Source organism: Sceloporus occidentalis, unplaced genomic scaffold (assembly GCF_023333645.1).
Source record: "Sceloporus occidentalis isolate IW3139 unplaced genomic scaffold, rSceOcc1.0.p SCAF_22, whole genome shotgun sequence".
Lineage (NCBI taxonomy): Eukaryota > Metazoa > Chordata > Lepidosauria > Squamata > Phrynosomatidae > Sceloporus > Sceloporus occidentalis.
Genome location: NW_028317002.1, coordinates 6,195,726 through 6,213,972, shown reverse-complemented (window position 1 = coordinate 6,213,972; position 18,247 = coordinate 6,195,726). Strand labels below are relative to the sequence as shown.

General features: G+C 38.1%; 1 protein-coding gene and 1 non-coding gene across 4 annotated transcripts in view; both read right to left on the bottom strand.

The window, feature by feature from the left end:
* LOC149300928 (autism susceptibility gene 2 protein-like) overlaps positions 1 to 18,247 on the bottom strand; it is a 668,047-nt gene that overhangs the window by 286,666 nt on the left and 363,134 nt on the right. The window lies entirely within an intron of this gene.
* Positions 12,908 to 13,037, bottom strand: LOC149300929 (small nucleolar RNA SNORA35). Its single transcript, XR_016272285.1, has one exon. It is a non-coding gene; the product is annotated as a small nucleolar RNA SNORA35 (small nucleolar RNA).

Genomic DNA, 18,247 nt, shown 5'->3' with positions numbered 1-18,247 from the left:
TGAGCCAAAATGTTTGTGTGTGTCAGAGCATTTTTTTCACTGACCAGGACAGCTGTACTCACAGGGGGATCACCAATCAGCCTGCAAGGAACTGCTTCTGTCCTTCAACAAGCAATTAACGTGAGTCCATTACAGCTCCCTCGGGGCACCAGGAGGGGACAGAGGGGAACTGCAAATGGCAACGATGGAAAGGTCATAAGCCTCATGAGGAAAGAAAGGTAGCTGTGCCTGGTGAAATGGAGTGGAAAGTTGTAGCTATTTGTCATCCCCCAGCATTTCAAAGGAGGGAGGGATGGATTCAATTCCTTTTTCCCTTATGCACATGAATTTCAAGTGACTGGAGATGAGGTGGTACAAGACACCATACACAAAAATTGTTCTGACCGGCTGCAAAGAAAGTTCATACATTTCAATACGCCTGTCACTGCTAAAGCCACCCCTGCCTTAATCAACTAAATATCTGCGATCTGTTCATGTGCCTTTGGCTGTCTGGAGAACGCTGTTGGTGTTATCCCAGTTTGAGGAAGTGGTAAAAAGAATTTATAGATTAACACTTACTTGTGCTACACCAGAAAACAGTGGAATAGTAGACAGCCTTTTCATTCCACTCCACATAATAAACATAGATATTGCCATGTCAGTCCTGGAGAAAATTCAAGTTAATACCTTTTATTGGAAAGAAAGTGTAATGTTACGTAAACTTTTACACTATGGATGGGTTTTTTTTTCTTGTCTCTCTTTGAGATTGAATTTTACTGACCATGGATTTGGAGCATTAATGTAATTACGGTAGTGGACTCGGGTATTGCATAAGCTTTTGGGATCTTAAAGTTCTCTTCTTCAGATGAAAGCGTCCTAGGCCTGTGATGCTACTTATGCATACTTGTGTTTTAATCTGTATACAACAAGGCTTCCTTTGTAATAGCCAGTGTAGGCACTGCCATATAAGCACAGTAGGCATTTACAGTATTAAAAAGAATTGATGAAAGACTGGTCCTTTTGGCTTCCTTAACATGTGAGCAATATTTCCTATTTAAGTATAAACTGAGATTCCTGATAAATGGAACCTGAAATATAAATCTGGCACACATTTGCAATAGTACTTCAAAATATGACAGTGTTGTAAATAAAAAGGCTCAAAACAAAAAATGTTACTTTCCTTGATTAATATAGGATTGTTCCAGTTCAACTACTGGTTAATTATGCCATAAGACATCAGAAAATACAGGCCAAAGGGTCTCCTGGTATTAAAAGGTGTCGTATAACATAGCACTAACTAGTTATTATGTCTAGAGATGTTTTATGGAATAATAAGACATTTTATGGGCCATATCAAAGTTTAATGTATCTACTCTATCTTGTGCAACAGAATAAGAAAATAATAAGAAATAATTCTTGTTCATGGTTTCATGAAATGGCAAAATGTATCACTGGATACAGAAAATCTAATTTACACAGAACTATACCAATAAACCAATGAATTTTCTATTTAGAAATCTTTCTAGAGAAATAGTTTTTTTTAATTAAGGAAAAGCCTTTTTATTGACTCCGCTTAGGCCTCAAACCAAAATCTAATTAGACACATTACATTTTAGATTAAGAATTCGTTTTCACACTCTGTATAATGCCGTTTGCAAGTAATTTGATTAGCTCAAAGCTAGGGGAGAAGAACTTTTCTTTGTGTTTAAGGTAGGGATCAACACCTACTAGTTAATACGTAAATACCCAACCGTTTCAAACATATCTCTCTGTAGCATAATTCTCTCAAGGGCTCATTTTATTAGGTTGTATTTCTCTCCTGGGGAGCTTTCCTTGAATCCTAGCCCCTAATAGCATCCGTTAATTTTGTCTGGAGATAAGAGGAGTCTAGCTGTTTCAGCCTAGTAATTTAATAGAAACTTGGATCTAATTTAATAGATCCTTTATGTCTCTGTCAGAGACTTTTAAAATGTATTGATGCAATATCTCATAGAAGTTAGTAAATACATTAATCTCAGGGGAATCGGTGATAACAGCTTTGTTATCAGCATAGTCAGTAGGTAAAACACGGCATGGAAACTGATACTAATATTTTTTTTTTTTTAAAAGAATAAACAGTAAAAGAAAGATTGATTTTCAGTTTTCTTGTGAATACTGCATCTGACAAATACTGTTTGTGAAACAAATATTTTTTCAATTTATCAAAATAATAAATATGTCCCTTTTTTCCAAGATGGCAGGTTGTTTGGCAATTTATTTAAAGTATTTACTTACATGTTGCTCAACACAAACATTTTGGGGTTATCATAGGCACTCCAAAGTCCCAGGCTATTATGTGGCGTATGGAGAGGCTACAGGATGGTACATTGCATAGTCTTTAAGACAAGCCTTGGACCTCCCCATGCCATGACGCAAGACTTGGCACATGTCTAGCGGTCCATTTCTTTTTTAAAGGTTACAATGGCAGGCAAAGCCATAATCCTCACCCCTACACATGCTTCATATTGTGTGGATTCCAATACACTCTCACGTTAGGCAAAAAAGCACCAAAAGAAGGCCACAGAGAGGTCAAAGGGCACAAATTTGAAAAAAGGTAGACAAATAATGTCAGGCGTGCATCCTTAACATCCCTTGCCTGCTTCCTCGCAGATGGAGGGAGTCAGGCCTGCATGGAGGAGGACTGACATCACAGGGTCTCCCACAGGTGATACACATCTTTGCTGCCTTTAGGTCTCTTTGGATTAATCTGAAACAAGGATTGTTTCCCTCAGTCCACTTAACTTTTGTCATTGTTTCAGGTCAAGATTATCAATATTGTAGTGGGTCTGGCATCAGCACAGAACTTCTGATGTATGGGACACCATCCATCCATCCATCCATCAAAAACACTTAGGAAGTTCAGGCTAACAAGTTTAATAAGCTGCTTCATATATTGTAATAGTCTGTTCAACTCAAAATAAATTGTCATAGCGTTCAAGGAATACTGTGGCCCATTATCTCAATGCCTCTGTGTCTGAAATGATTTAACATATCTATATTTCACATGTCCAGAGGGATTTGGATCACAAAGTGTACTTGTTCTCCTAAAGAGGGACACATAACTTATATTTTAAGATATCTACACCTTCCTGGCCAGCCCTTGAGTCACCAATATTTATTTAGGCTTAGAATAGGGCAAAAGGCAAAGTTTTTTTATACAGCAACCATGGTGTCTGGATTCTGGGGCTTCTTGGAAATGGTGCATACACAATGCCCAAACCGGGCAATGCATGTGTGACAAGGAGGCAGAAGTTACATGGGCAGGGTTTTTAATCTAATGATCGCTCTATCTATATATCAATCATCTGATTTACTATGTATACATGATTTAACTTATCACATCCTCCTGATTTCAGCGTTGCCCGTAGCAAATATTATGTAAGATGGCAAATAGTTTAGCACAATCGATGTACGTAAATGTCTATATGAATGAATGTTATTTAATCAGCAAAACAACGAATTAGGACATTATTTTTTTAAAAATATCATTTGTTTTTTTCATAGGCATTACTGTACTTCAAAAGTAAAATTAAAATATTTTGGAAGTTTATCTTCCACAGAATATCGGTTTTGCTATTTCTACAGCTAAGAAAACAAATTTTGTCACCTCCTTACCACTTTACTAGGAAATAACTATATTTTCCATAAGCAAAACCTACTAAAAAATCTCCAAAGATCCAGTAGTTAAATCCTCCATTAAATCAAAGGGCTTAATATGGAAAGGAAAAAGACTATGCAGTTTGACTTGGGAATGTAATAGACTCAGCGGGGAAATAAATAGGTTGTTTTATGTGCACAGTTTCAAAAGTAAAGAGCATGCGATTTGTTTCAAATGGGAATTCTCAATCTATGTGGCATATCCCAAACCAGTTGCGTTTTTTGTGTATTTCAAAATATTTGAGTAGCAATTATAATGTATAGTATTAGAAGCGACTAGCTCACTCCCATGATTTTGCCATGCCTATTTCACTAGTACACTAAATCTTATTTTAAACCATAAAATGCGGCCCATGATTGAAATGCTACGCAAAAAAAGAGAGCATTACACCAATCTGTATAAACACTGGTTATAAGTCAGAATACAATGTTAGGAGTACACAGACAGGATCACTTATTATATGCATATTATATTATAGTAGTTGAAATAATGGAAGGCTTTATTTATATGATTATTAGAGGAAGGACACAAAGACTTTTTAATAATGTGTTTTCTGCTGAGGATCACAAAAATAGGGGTGTTGGTGTACGAAGCAGGTACACTCAGAAAACCAAAATACAAACGGAGTCAACACATATTAACCTGTGGCTCTGGCATATATTCACAAAGCCATGTTTCTTTTGGAAAAAAAATTCACAAGGACCATCTACTGCAGCAGAGAATGTTACATTTAAAGCTTGTTTTACTAATTCTGTTAGCTTCTGCTGGATAACTACTCAAACTTACCTCTACTCTTGCATACAATGTACATACTATGACCTATATTTTACTTGAATATATATTTCCTCCCTCTGTATTTCCTAGTAAATTTAAAAGAAATAAATGTGAACAATGTGATTCTTAAAGCTTGTCTACAAGGTCCTGGCTGTTCAGCAAGTGCATATACAGTATATTGTATATTAATGCATAGATTGACTGTTTTGCCACTATGTTGATCAGGGTAAGATATGAAGTGAGAGCGATATGGTCTTAAACTGAAAATTTTCACCCAGGGCCTAGTATAGATTACTTCATCAAGGCATTTCATTTTTTGTACCTTAACAGCATACCTCATGTCATCGTAGCAGAGGATAATGCAATGTGGGTCTTCACAGGAAACATTACAATGTCGTGAGATTTCATTCATCAATAAAAGGTTGAACTTGAAAGTCAATATGAACCTGTATATCAACTATCACGTTTATGAGTGGTTATATTAGTTGAGTGCTGGACCGGAAAGGCAGACCTTTAAGTTTCATTCCCTCTGAGCCCATACCATTAGAAAGCCTAATGGCTTTATATATTGCTTTTATTCTTCCTGCTTAGAGTTTTTATGTATATCACCAATGAGCAGTACTTGAAAGCACAGACATTCATTCACTGCAAAAGACAAGAGGTGATCAAGATCACCAATCAATAGTTTACATTATCCTCTCAAATTAAAACACACATATATGCTCAAAATGCTTTCAAAATGATTTTTTTTTTCAATGGGGAAAATGGTTAATAGGGAGAGTTTCTTATTAACAACGCTATTTCATTGTTCAATACAGGAACCATGAAAGTCTGAGTGTCTCAAGTAATTCCGTAACTCCAAAATTTAGATGTAAAAATTAGGGTATAGGGTATAAGGGTATATGAAACGATATTGAAATCAACAACTTACAATGAACAGCTAATGTTCTGAAAAAGTATATGTATAACACAAAATATGCATTTTATTTTTTTAATGCCCACTAATTCCTATTGTAGTTACCACGTTGTGGTAATAAATTCATTTATATCTTCTTAGTTACTTATCCCAGTATGTACCGGTAACATTAAATTCTCAAAATGCTTTTTTAAATGCTCAGTCCAATAAAACATAGCAGGGAAAATGTAACATCAACTTTACCGGTCTGAGAACTAAGAGATAGCACATTTCTTTTTATATTTCATAAATTCCATATATTCCCTGCAAGCTACTACAGCACACCTACCCATTTAGCAATCAGTCTGTTTCTTACACAGTTAATTCATACTTCCTCTTACTGTCACATTAAGAGTACTTTCAAGTGAATTTCTGAATCCATTTAAATTATATACCACATCGGAATGTTACTGTTTGTTCACTATCATACGGTGCACCCATTCACTGCATTTAAGCAATTTGTGAATACAGGGCTCTACTGTCAATGTAAAAAATAAATAAATGTAACAATGGTATAGGCGTAACATCAGGGAAGAGTCTTGGAGATTGGTGCAATGCTGGTATATCATTCAACAGAATGGTCAATGGTAGCACAGCTAAGTACTTGTGTACTAAGTAGTAGTTGCGATATATGGCACCGTTTAAGCTTTAATATATCATAACATGGCTTTAAGTAGAACTATCTCCATACCTGGAAACTTTCTAAATAAGCTGACCCTGAAACTCTTGAGATACGCAGTGACCCAAATGACAAACGTGTTACCCAAATTACTCTAATACCAGTCCTTATGGAAACCTTGCCTTGTCATAAAATTGTGTTACTTGTATTGAAGCAAGGATAGCAATCATAACATACTGGGAACAAAAGCACCAGTTGGAACTTTTATGTATGATCACAACAAAGTAGAATAGGAAGGCCATTTTTGTATACCTCTTCATTGAGTATCCAGTTTCTGAACCCATTTTTTCATTGTGTTCCCATTCTTGGCTGTTTATAAAGGGGTGTCTTTCATGTCTATTCACCAAAGGTTGATTGATGTATACCAGAAGGAAAGCATCATCCAGCATTCAACTCTGACTAGGATCCCTGGCAACCCAGGTAGAGTACTCCTCAACATGTATCAGAACTTACTGTGCACGGGATAGCAGTAAACAAGTGGTGAATAAAATCAGGTGGCTCGATTAGTTTACAAAATTACTTGTTTATACAGTGTAACCCAAAAGAGATATTTTTTCAGTATGACCTATCCTGATTTTTGATGCTCTTTGGCATGCAACTAACCTTAAAGTAGTTGATAGCAATGTTGTTAAAAAAACAACTGGTACCTAATCAAAGTTATGGTTCTGTAAAATTCTATTCACATGTTAGACGATATAAACATTGTATACTTTTTTCTGTTTAAAAAATTAACATAAATTAGGCTGCAATTGGCTACAATTCCAATGCAGTTTCAACATATTTTTGGTGCACATTTTCCAATTATGTTAATAATGTCATATGCACCTGAGCTCAACGAACATCAATATTCTGTGTGAATAATCCATCTATTTTCTTTTTTTGATACTGCAGATGGTGTGTATAAAGGTGATTAAAATTGCAGCCAAAACCACATTAAACCATTACGTTTAATTACCCAAAATGTAAAGTTTAACACTCTAGCACTGAACTATTTTAGACCTTAACATAAAAGATTTCAGAAATTAATTTATTCTAAAAGTTATATTTTAAACTAATGTTTCTAATGTCCTACCTTCTCTCCTTTATGCTCATATGAGCCTCAGAATTCCAAATGGCAGGTTACAAAACATTTTTCCATAAGGCAATCCTGCCCGTACCATAGTTGCCAAAGCTCCTTTTTGGTTTAATTATGACGTGGTATGGCAGGTATGCTTATATCCTAAAGCCTATGTGATGTATTATATGCCCCTTTAAAATTTGTTCTTTCACTTATTGTTAAGCATTTTAATTAAGCACAAAATCACTCTGAATATGTTAATCCATTATCTTTTCAATTGCTGCCAGTCGGATGAGATGAGGCCTAGACTTTTTCATAATGCTTGGTTATGCTTTAAGTAACAATTTTTTTTACAACTTGTTTATCAATCAGACAGCAGTGGAGATATATCTGGCTTGTACATATTTAATAAAAGATGAGAACATTAGAAATAATGTTTTTCATTGACAGTCAATTCTCTGCAGAGCAATGAAAGATGGATTATAATCTAAGTGCACAATCCCAAAACTCTTGTAGCTAAAACATTTGAAAATGCATTAAGACAATAAAACGTAAAAGAGCAATATGCACCAGGAACTGCTTGTGGTTTAAGGGTCATTGTACTAAATTCCATGACAGCCCACTCGCGGATTCAGTACATATTCTCTTTTTAACAGCAATAAACAAAACCATCTCTTGTCGTTTTTAATAATGGCTTTATTATTACTAGATATATTATCAAGTTGCTGTGCAGGGATGAAAGCAATTTGTTACCTGTGGCCTATGTGCAAGATAAGGACTTAACCCCTTAAGGACCGGGCTCATTTTTCGTTTTGTACCCTGTGGGACCGAGGCTGTTTTGACACTTTTGTGGTGCTTGTGTTCAGCTGTCATTTTCTCCTCACCCATTTAGTGTACCCACATAAGTTATATATTGTTTTTTTCAGGACAAGATGGGCTTTCTTTTGATCGTATCATCTTATTTACTATAAAAAAATAAAACAAACATGGTGAAAAATTGAAAAAAAACACATTTTATGACTTTTATTTGAAAAATCTTTTACTCACCTAAAAAAGCAAGAAAAAAAACCAGCTAAATAGATTCTACTACTTGTCCTGAGTTTAGAAATACCCAATGTTTTTATGTTTTTTTGCTGTTTTTTGTAAGTTATAGGGCAATAATTACAAGCAGCGTTTTATGATTTCCAAATCTTTTTTAACAAATCTGGTCAGTCTGCCTCCATCTCCTCTTTGGAATATCTTTGAAGCGGGTTAACTCAATTTAACCCATTCAAACCATATATTTTTGAAAACTAGACACCCCAGGGTATTCCAAATGCTGTTATTTTAACCCTTTCCATGCACCAATTATAGAACTACACTTTGTCAAACTTTGTAATAGTAATTTTTTTTATTTTTTTTTCACACAAATTGTACTTTAGTTATAGATATACAGGTTCTGGTATATGTCACTGTCAAACAACACCCCAATGTGTGTTCAGGAACATCTCCTGAGTGCAGTGATACCCGACATGCATGGGTTTGTCGGGTTGTTTGAGATTTAAAATGCCACATTTGGGAAGTGCGCTTTTTTTCTCCATTTTGGTCAGTCTGTACCTATGCCCTATCTTTGAGCTCGGCCACTCCAATTTACCCCATCAGCCATTTTTTTTATATATTAGACACCCCTTGGGTATTTGAAGTGCTTTTATTTTAACTCTTTGTTGAGATTTTTGAGAAATTTTAGCACTTGCTCAAAATAATAAACTTTTTTTTTATTTTATTTTTTTAATACTTTTTTTTATATTTTTTTTACACATTTTGCTGGTACTGGATGGTTCATCAAGTGACATCACTGCATAATTATTTTTAAATGTTAGCACATTTTTTTTTATTTTTTTTTTCCATTTTTTATTTTTTTATTGAATATTTTACTAATCACATAGTGATTAGAAAGCTGGGTTCTATTGACTTGCTTGGTTGAATGCAGTACCTGTATTCAACCTGCAAGTGGAGCCAGAGTTCTCTAGAGGGTCTGGAGACCGTCTAGCGAACTCTTTCTTCTTTATTGTTTTTTTTCCCGGGCCGCCGCCATCTTGCTTGATGGCGAAGATCACCGGCAGCTGCGGCTGTGACCGCTCTCCGGAGCGGCCACAGCCCATCCAAAGGTAAGTGTTTGGTGTCACTGGATGCCTCCTGATCGAGGCATTCCAGCGACACCATTTAAGTTTAGGAGGCGATCGTTAATCGCCTCCTAAACGCTTTTAAAACGGGCGTCCGCCGCCATACAATCTATGGCGGCTGTTGACGCCCCGGGGAGGGGCCAGACATGGCCCCCGATGCCGATCTCGGCGTTACTGAAGGCCTCGACATTGAGGCATTACAGTAACGCCGTTTAAGCGAAGAAAGTGATCGTTGATCACTTTCTAAGCTTATTTAATTTTTTGATGGTTCAGGACCGTCAAAGGTCATTTAGTGACCTTCTTGTCATGACGGTCCTGAACCGGCAAAGGTCGCGAAGGGGTTAAATCCGGAATTGTGACCAACCGAGTCACAATTGTTTCCTAGCTATGTTTCATGAACAAGCGTCGTGGACACTACCTCGTTACTAGATTTCAGGGTTGCATCATCTTTGAATTTTCATATATTGCTGCAATACCTTTAGTGGCAGATATAATTTGAACCATAGGTACCAGGCCCACACTGGAGAAGATAAGCAGTGGAGAAGAAAAGCCGCTAAATGAAATACGTGCCCCTGCATACTATATTCTTACACTCTTGGGGCATGCGGCTGTGTGTACTCATCTGGCAGTAGCACACTGAAAGAATGGATCTAGCACTCAATCAGTTAGTGGCATTTTACCTGGTTTCCCTGGATGGCCAGTCCGGGCCTGACATATACTCACTTACATGTCATATGTGGCATTTCCTATGCAGAAAAACCCACAAAGCTGTCATCACAGTACATTTCTCGTTTTCTAAAATTACCACATTATTTCAACACAATATTTGAGCTAAGTAATTAGTGAATATGGAGATGGAATTTCATGCACAACCAAACTACAAATATACTGCGCCATGGAGAGCTCCATAGATGCTGATACGCTATATCTTTATATCACATAAATATAAACAAATAAGTAAAAACAAAGCATGTTCTCATTTGGATCTTTTCACTAAAGAGGCAAGTGAATAGTCAGTTCAAAGAGTGATATGGGGCATAGATGGCAACAAAAGGCATGTTTAACCCCCTATCCCACTGGCAATGGGATGCAAGTGAGGGGAGGCACAAGATAGAGTCTGTTCCTGCCATGGGTTATAATTATGCAATTTAATCCCTGCTCATCTCCCGGAGCAAGTGATGGGCATGAGGGGTTGTACTTGAGGACTATATTGTCACAGGATGATTTAATTACCCTCTGCTCCACTGTGGAGGGAGACATGATCATAGACCCGACTTGGTTAATAGGGGTCCTGGAAATCACGAGAGGGTGGTAGACACACAAGTTACCTCACAACCCCAGGGGATGCTATGTGAAATCTGCAAGTTTAACTCAAGGGTACCCAAGTTGTGCATGTTTATGGTTGCTAACTTTATTTTTGTCCAACTCTCATGGACATGCAGGTTAGAGAATGGACCCCATTATTACTAGCTTTAAGGCACATTTTGGTTTGAAAGCCAAAGTTATTTCTAGCAGTATTGACATAGGTGAGAAAAAATTGCAAAGTAGCGTGTTACAAAGAGTCTTGTCTTGCAGATAAAATGTGACAAGGATATTTAAGTCAGCTTTTGCACTGGTTTGCTCCACAAAGGCCTGATTAGTTTACCAAAGCTGGCTACGAAGAACAAGACATTTATTCCGGGAGGAACTGCAGTTCCCTTGTGATTCCTGGTGCTTCACTTTTATCTTCAATATTTTAATTGGTTCTCAAACAAGTCCCAAAACTAGAGTGAGATTACATGAAGGTATTCCGACATTAGAATAACCTTATTCATTTCCCTAAAGGCATGGTGTCTATATCTCGCTTGCCTGAACTGCACATCACAGTTTTTAATGCATGGAGCATGATTTCTCTTATCCCTTACTTCCCTTAATGGTTGCCTGTGTGCTTTTCCTAGATTTAGTTTTGAAGTAATGATATAAAATTCATTTCATCTATACCCCTCCCCACCTAAGGCCTTCTCCTTCCCCTTCGAGCTCCAGTGTTTCATATATAACATCAGGCTTGTCATATCTGAGGAGTTATTAAAATAAGACAGAGCCTGCTGTATTAGAGCCGAAAAGCTCCTCTGAGTCTGAATCCTCAGGAGGCAGGCAGGCACCATCTCATTAGTCTGGGCTGAGAAATCGTCCTCGTCACTCGGTTCAAGGTGATGAAAGATTAGGGCGTTTGGCCTTGCCTAATTCTGTATGCAGAGCACACTGCTCTCTGCCCATGAACATGAAATTACATTGAACCTGGGGAGTCCAACTCCATTAATTTTAAATGGAAGATTAATTTAACAATATGCGGCAGATATTTGTTACAAACCTATCATGTAAAAAGTGACGGCTCGCAATAAATTGTAGTGCCTCACAATGTTCTGTGGCCTGAGCTCAAATAAATCATAAAGCATTTACACTTAATTGCTATTTTTAAAGACATGTATATGGGGATATGTGCTTTGTTTGAGGAAAGGTCTGGAAGACAGCCAGCCAGCTATGAGCTGCATTATGGCTTCTGGTCATTGAAAATCTGTAGACCCCTCATACTGAGATAATGTGAAAGGCACTAAAATTTTAAAAAGTGCAAAGGTTGTTGTAAAACGTTTTTACGAACTCTACAGCAATAATAATAATATACAGTAAGAACAAACAGTGAGTTTTCCTATGCAATTTAATCTAATTTAATGAAACCATGTGTTTGAAATTATATCATCTCCTGACACTTACCAAAATTAACCCCTTCGTGACAAAGGCTGATTTTACTTTTTGTACCCTTCGTGACAATGGCTGTTTTATCGTTTCTGCGGTGTTTGTGTTTAGCTGTAATTTTCTCTTAACCCATTTACTAAACCCACACAAGTTATATATTGTTTTTTTCAGGACAAGAAGGGCTTTCTTCAGACACCAATTTTTTTTTCATATGATGTAATTTCCTATAATAAAAATAATAAAATATGACGAAAAATTGAAAAAAAAACACATTTTCTCACTTTTATTTGAAAAATCTTTTATTCATCATAAAAAACTACTGAAAAAACCTGCTAAATAGATTCTACTATTTGTCCCGAGTTTAGAAATACCCAATGTTTTTATGGTTTTTTGCTTTCTTCTACACGTTATGGGGCAATAAGTACAAGTAGCGTTTTGCTAATTCAAAACCATTTTTCTCTGAATCTGGTAATTCTGTCTCTATGTGGTATTTGGGGCATCTTTGAAGCCAGCAAATTAAATTTACCCCACCAAACCATATATTTTTGAAAACTAGACACCCCAGGGTATTTTAGATGCTGATAGTTTAACCCTTTCCATGCACTAATCCTACCACCAACCCTTGTCAAAGTTTGGGATAGTAATTGTTTTTGGTGTTTTTTTCACATACTTTGTACTTCAGGTGTGAAATTACAGCTCCTGGTATATGTTGCTGTCACACAACACCCAGATATGTGTCCAGCAACATCTCCTGAGTACATTGATACCCCACATGCATGGGTTTGTCAGATTGTTTGGGGGCAAAAGGGCCACATTTGGAACATGAGCAATTCAAATTCAGTAGGAATTTTACATCTGGGTAAAGAAAAATGCTTGTACCCAACTATCAGTAGGGACAGGTTACAAGAAAGCCTGGCCTATCTCCAAGAAGGGATTTGATCTAGCACCTTAAGTGGTCCCTCATGCCACGGAATGGACACAGGGTTCACTTGACAGTGCAAATAAAAACGCTTAAAAATGGTGGAGCAAATAAAAGCTAAAAAACAGTAAATGTAACAAAAAATTAAAAAAAAATACAAAAATGGAGCAGGAACAAAAAAAAAATTAAAAATGGGAAACTGTGTGATACAGCTTGAAGCAGTCACCGACACAGAGTGCAGGTTTTCCAGGGCAATCTGGACAGTAAAATGTGGTGTCCTTTCTTTGCCCCCTGCTGTAGCATACCCTGCATCTCTTTTGGGGATTCTGCTTCTTTGCTGTAGGGGGGATTTTAAAAATAAAATGGGTAGCCCCAATTCTGTTGGTTCCCATCACTACTTGGGGACCAGGTGCATCACGGTACAAGATACCTGAAATTACTTCGAGCTGAAACTGCAAAAAAGACAGCTTCAGCCCAGTGTCTGCTTTTTTGTGCAGCAAAAAAGCGTTATAGGTTGCAATTTGCATTAGATAAATTGCAACCTTCTTGTACCAGGCCTTTGTCTTCCTCATAATGAGGTAGGGCTGTAGGAGTTGATCTGACAGATCAACTCCACCCATGTGCTTGTTATAGGCCCTGATGCACACTGGCTTTGTAGTGACCCCAGCTCTGCCACGGACAGAAACCTCCACGGTTCTCTCATCGTGGATGGTGCTCAGCATGCACACCTCTTTTCTGTCCCTGAACTTCAATGCCAAAAGCTCCTCTTGGCGTAGAGCTGAGGTCTCCCCCTTTCCTAGCCGGGTTCGTACCAGGCGTTGTGGGAAACCCAAGCGGTTCTTTTTTATAGAACCGCAAGCTACCGTATCGAAACAATACAGCAGCTTGAACAAAGGGACGCTTGTATAGAAGTTATCTACATACAAGTGGTAGCCTTTGTTCATAAGGGGGAATATTAGGTCCCAAACAATCTTGGCACTGGTGCCCAGATGATCTGGGCAACCTGGAGGGTCAAGGTAGCTATCCTTACCCTCGTATACCCGGAAGGCATGAGTATATCCTGTCTCGCTCTCGCAGAGCTTATACACCTTCACTCCATACCTGGAGCGCTTGGAAGGAATATACTGCTTGAATCCCAACCTTCCTTTATATTTCATTAGGGATTCATCCACGCAGATATTCTTTCCAGGTGTATAAACCTCTGGAAACCTGGCAGCGAGATGGGTAATCAGGGGGCGGATTTTGTACAGCCTATCAAACTGGGGGTCCTCCTTAGGGGGGCACAGGCTGTTGTCGCTAAAATGCATGAAACGAAGAATCATTTCATACCTTTGCCTAGTTATAGTTTGGGCAAAAATGGGGGTACTAAAGATGGGGCTGGTGCTCCAGTAGGAGCGGATGGAGGGCTTTTTTATAATGCCCATTAACATTGTGAGTGCCCAGAATTTAAGAAATTCTGGCACGTCAATGGGAGTCCATGGCTGTTTTGCCCAAAAAGAATTAGGGCTAGCAGCACGGTGCTGCTGGGCATAAATGTTTGTTTGTGTGACAATGTCTCCCAAGACATCGTCTCCCAAAAAAACCTGCACAAATTGCAGTGGAGTGAATCCTGTAACATCAATATTGATGCCAGGAATTCCAGAAAAAGGAGGGATAGCTGGCTTGTACCTATTAGGCGCTACCCATGCCTCTGGTGCACTGCCACGACTACGTGTGGTAGGCGTCCTAACAGCCACAGATACATCACTAGATGTATCTGTGAACTGACCAACGTCAAAATCTGACGCTGTATCAGTGGCCTCAGAATCTGTGGCCAAAAAGGCATACGCCTCCTCAGCCGTATACCGCTGCATGGTAAGAATTGCAGCAAAAATAGTGGGGAAGGAAAGGGTTAATGGCTATAATAAAAAAAAAATAAAAAAAAAAAAACATGTAAAAAAAAAAAAACCCCAAAAACAATTGCCACTATGCAAGATCACTGTTTATGCAGTGATCAATGGCAATGAAGGGGTTAATATTATATGGGTGGCTCTTATAAGAGCCTTTGGATCAATATATATATATTTTTATTAGGGAATACCTGAAATACCAGAACACACCGATCTGTCTCTCTCCCTCACTAGAAGCAAGTGAAGGAGGGGGGCAGATCCAATACTGATCAAAGGCAATGTTTAGAAAACATTGCCTTTGATTTATCAAATCATGATCACTCTTATGAGTGATCTGACCACTAGGGGTGTTATTCACTGGATGTCCATGACATCCAGCAACACCCCCCCGATGATGTCAGCAGGCTCCGCCCCCCGGCTTGATGGGCGCCGCCATCTTGAAACACCGCGTGTGTTTCGAAGACACCGGCACCGGGAAGGTAAGTTGAGCATTTAGGAAGCAATCGCGAGTCGCTTCCTTTGCTAAACAGGTGTTGCAAAGATGCCTCGATACTGAGGCATCTTAGCAACACCAGCTAAGCAAAGGAAGCGACTCGCGATCGCTTCCTAAACCCGTTTTTCGGCGGCGGGCGCCGCCATGTTTGAAAGACGTGCAGTCTTTCAAACATGTTTTTTTTTTGCTCCTAGGAGCGATCGGGGGGGGGCGGGAATGTTTTTTTTGGTGTTGCTCAATGCCTCGATGTCGAGGCATTAGAGCAACACCGTTTGAGTGAAAAAATCGATCACGGATGACAATTGTCATAATCGTCACGATTTTCAGTGACGTGCCCGGACCGGCAATTGTCACGAAGGGGTTAAGATCCAAGAGCTTATATAGTTGAAGGAGACAGACCAGACTCATTGGTCCATGTGTTTTTTTGAATTACTTTAAGGGTCACATGTATCATGGCAAACCTGGAATAATTCAAGGGAGAAGTGGTAAGTCTGAAACAGTCACCAATTGTGACATAAATCAATGGTGAGTTGCTACTTATCCAAATGAAGTTTCTTGATCCCAAAATTGCCTTGATAAAGATGGTCTTCGGTTTTGTAGGTATAGTATTATGAAGACAAGGCTGTAGGTGACATTATATGGACAATAACAAAAACAGCATAACAAAAAGCCAAGTCAAGCAATCATGGCTAGTTTGTTGAGACAGTGTGTCTGGTAAATGGCACCAAGACACCGTTTAGACAAATAGGTACAATGTCAATGCAAACAGATAGAGGCTTCTAACTATAAACCCTCATGAGCATAGATTATACATGCTACCTTGGACATTGGACACAGCAATATGTCCCACAATCTCAATGCAGAATATAGCACTGGGGACAATGTTCTGTCAGAAGAGAGGTCCTTAGGAGTAATTATTTTTGATGAAGTAAAGGTAAGCTAATAAAGGGTTGGAAAAAGGAAGCAGGGTGCTTGGTTGTATAGTGAGATGAATTAGTAGCAGGAAGAGGGAGGTGGTTATGCCACTAGTTTTTTTAAAATAAAAGCTATGATTATAGCACACTATGGACCTCTGCCAGGAAATATTTTGGTCTAGAATTAAGAAACCTCTGTCCCTCAAAATTTCCAAAGATATAGTTTTTAAGGTAGTTTATACCCACCATCAGGATTCAGTGCAATTATCAACCTCCTCCAAAAAAAGTATTGAGCCTGAGGTGTACTTCATCTGTGAATGTGTCATAACATGCATGTACCATTTGCACAACCCAGAGATGAGCACAGAACATGTTTCAAGTGCACTATCCAGTACTATCCGAAACAGGAGATTGTATAGAAGAACCATAAAAATTACAGCAAAAAGATCTAGTCGTTATGGAAATGCCACCTAAAGACCTTCTTACTCTAGATGCCCCAGTGGCTATATTTGAAAGTGCAAGTCAAGTGTGCAAAAAGGCTTTAGGTAGTGGCCCAACATCTTTAAACCAGACCAGCCCAGAAGGCAATTACCAACAAAAATATATTGCTTTGAATATATTGTATGAGTATCAAGTCATATTCTCAGTACAGTATGTGCAGAAAGCTCATAATAAGTTTCCAATTAAATTAGTTAATAAAAAATTGGAACTGACTTCTACTGTGTACCATATTGCTCCAAAATAATTTAATACTGGAAATTAAAAAGGGAGCTGTAGCCCAACAGTTGCTGGGAGAGTAGCACAGTCCCATGTTTTTTATGTTTGTCCACTGGCTTCCTATGTAGAGCATGTATGAATCACACCTAAATCTGTATCTGGACTTCAAAAGACAACGAATACTTAAATTACAACTCTTGCCAAAAGTCACGTAAAGGAAATGGGTTTCCAGCCTGTTACGGACCTGCCCATACCTCATTAGGGAGTAATGCTTTCAGAATCAGTGAGCACGAAGCAGGATAACAAATCAAGACCTGTCAAGCACAGTCTTGTAGAAGTAACCACTTGGATTCGATACCAGTTGCGCTGTTACTAGAAGACTCTAGACATGCAATTTGCAGGAACCAATAACAAAACCCCAACATTTCCAGTGCTCAAAGCAGGACATCTTTGCTGGGAGGAGCAGTAGGAAGGACATTCACATACCTTACCTGTCTAGGCACTTTGCCATGGATTAACATATTAAAATCCAGGAGTGCAGCTTGGCAGGAAAAGCAAGACAATGCCCAAAAATCAGTAGTCAAACAAGAAATCAGGGACGGACATAGCAAATATTACAGGAATTAGCTGAGAATATAACCAGAAATATTTACCATTTTAATCTTTTCTTAGAGCTGTCTGCTATGGAAATGCCACGAGGAAACAAGTTGTTTCCAACCATTCTAAAGTGCTCTATAGATCGGAGTTGTGTTCCCTGGGTCTCTGGCTTTATTACAATACCTAGAAATTCAACACTAATAACAGAAGTGCATTGTTGTTCACAAGGTCTATGAAGCAGTCTTTAAAATCAGTGCAGAACAATGTTGAGGATCCACCAACAGAGTTTATAGATTGCTAATTCCTAAAAACATCATTAGGGATGTCTAAAGAAGCAATAACACCATTTGAATAGATACAACATTTAAAAATGTAATTGTAAAAAAAAATTACAAAATAATTAACATTGAATTTTATGAAAATCTCAAACCATACTTAATAATTCACTTTGTCTTATGGTCAAGGATGACATATGCCTCCTGAAATTTGAGTTCTCCTTATTTTACATATGTTGTAGTGGGAAAATGTAGGAATTTTAAAGCTCAAATTGGGATATGTCACAAAGTGCAATATGTACTCACAACTATGGATACTTCAACTGAGACATCTCCTTCTCTTTGTATGATAAGAGCCCTTTTTAAAAATCTTCATGTCTTCTTTACGGCCAAAGTCATAATATTCA